Source organism: Oryctolagus cuniculus, chromosome 9 (assembly GCF_051225735.1).
Source record: "Oryctolagus cuniculus isolate XC-2025 breed Fujian yellow rabbit chromosome 9, ASM5122573v1, whole genome shotgun sequence".
Lineage (NCBI taxonomy): Eukaryota > Metazoa > Chordata > Mammalia > Lagomorpha > Leporidae > Oryctolagus > Oryctolagus cuniculus.
This window is the reverse complement of record NC_142875.1, coordinates 92,737,372-92,739,502: the sequence shown is the minus strand read 5'-3', so window position 1 is coordinate 92,739,502 and position 2,131 is coordinate 92,737,372. Positions and strand designations below refer to the sequence as shown.

The window sequence follows — 2,131 nt, the reverse complement described above, 5'->3', positions numbered from 1 at the left end:
ATCAATCCAAGCACCGTTACACAGCAAGACAATAAAACCACATTGCTAGCTCCCACTCTGGGGAGTTTTGTTTTGTTTGGTGTTTGTTTTGTTTTGTTACAGAAGAATGTGGGCTTGGGCCAATTCCTTAATCTTTTCAAACTGGTACAGGAAGGGATTACACTGTCTTCTACACTGATTTTTTTATGACGTTCGCCTAGGCATACATAATGATAAGACAGCCCTATACTCTCCCAGCACCTTAATTCTACTGATGTTTTAACCCTCGAATACAGATCTTTAACACATCTCCAGATCAAACGTCATGTATAAAACATGGGCACTTTTCTGCATTTACAAATGATCCTTGGCATGAATGCCAAACAGGAAGAGATGCAGAACAACACACCTGGCAAACAGCCGCTGCCAAAGTGGCTTTATTTAAAGTGTAATTCTACAATTCGCTGTTGTTCTTTTGGTTTGCACTAGGATGCGGAAGAGAAATCCTTGCGCTTTCTGTCTTTGTGGCAGCCCAGATTGAATTGGGGGATACATTTGTAAAGTAAAGAAAAAAACTCAAAAGGTGTAGTTCTGGAGGGAAAACACAGTAGATTTACCAAAACTTGCAAATTCATTTTCTGGGAAACAAGTTCTGCTCACACAATGAAACTAGGCCTGCAGCCCTGCTTATGGGCTTTTTGCCCCCCCCCCTTTTTTTTTTTTGACAGGCAGAGTGGACAGTGAGAGAGAGAGACAGAGAGAAAGGTTTTCCTTTGCCGTTGGTTCACCCTCCAATGGCTGCCCCGGCCGTTGCACTGCGCTGATCCAATGACAGGAGCCAGGTACTCATCCTAGTCTCCCATGGGGTGCAGGGCCCAAGTACTCGGGCCATCCTCCACTGCACTCCCTGGCCATAGCAGAGAGCTGGCCTGGAAGAGGGGCAACCGGGACAGAATCCGGCGCCCCGACCAGGACTAAAACCCAGTGTGCCGGCGCCGCAAGGTGAAGGGTTAGCCTAGTGAGTGGTGGCGCCGGCTGCTTTTGTCTTTAGAAATTGTTACCTACTTAAAGCAGGCAAAATCCCATTACAAAGGACTCGCATGAAGCAGCTTGAAATGGAGACCCTCAGGGCCCTGTCTTAGGGGAGAAGGCAAACAATAATTTTTTTTTTTTAATTTCTTTATTTGGGGCTGGCGCTGTGACGCAGTGGGATAACACGCTGGCCTGAAGCGCCAGCATCCCATACGGGAGCTGGTTCAAGTTCTGGCTGCTCCTCTTCTGATCCAGCTCTCTGCTATGGCCTGGGAAAGCAATAGAAGATGGCCCAAGTCCCCGGGCCCCTGCTCCCATGTGAGAGACCCAAAAGAAGCTCGGGGCTCCTGGCTTTGGATCAGCGTAGCTCTGGCCATTGCGGCCATCAGGGGAGTGAACCAGCAGATGGAAGACCTCTCTCTCTCTGTTTCTACCTCTCTCTGTAACACTGACTTTCAAATAAATAAACAAATCTTTTTTTTTTAAGATTTGTTTATTTATTTGAAAGACAGAGTTACACAGAGAGAGAAGGAGAGGCAGAGAGAGAGAGAAATAGAGAGAGAGAGAGAGAAAGAGAGAGAGAACAAGATCTTCCATCTGCTGGTTCGCTCCCCAACTGGCCACATAGCCAGAGCTGTGCCAATCCGAAGCCAGGAGCCAGGAGCTTCTTCCAGGTCTTCCACGCGGGTGCAAAGGTCCAAGCACTTGGGCCATCTTCTATTGCTTTCCCAGACCTTAACAGAGAGCTGGATTGGAAGGGGAGCAGCCCGGACTCAAACCGGCGCCAATATGGGATGCCAGCACTATAGGCGGCAGCTTTTACCCACTATGCCACAGCGCTGGCCCTGCAAACATGAAATTTTAAAAAGCAATAATATTCATATAGTCACAATAATACATCCCTGGGGGTTCCCTTGGTCTTTATTTTTCAACAGACAAATAAAAAAACTGCATGCATTGGTATAAAATGATGTTTTGAAATATGTGTAAACTGTGGAAGCTAACTAACACTCATTACTTCACATATGTTCTTGTGGTGAGAATACTTACAATCTACTCTCTTAGTAATTTCTGAGTCCACAATATGAAGGAATTTCAAAAAGTTCATGGAAAATGGAGT

The 2,131-nt window shown here is 46.2% G+C and overlaps 1 non-coding gene across 1 annotated transcript; it reads left to right on the top strand.

The window, feature by feature from the left end:
- The first annotated feature begins 414 nt into the window (after window positions 1–414).
- On the top strand, window positions 415–536 carry LOC127492216 (small nucleolar RNA SNORA31). The gene has a single exon (XR_007921376.1). It is a non-coding gene; the product is annotated as a small nucleolar RNA SNORA31 (small nucleolar RNA).
- The last annotated feature ends 1,595 nt before the right edge of the window (window positions 537–2,131 follow it).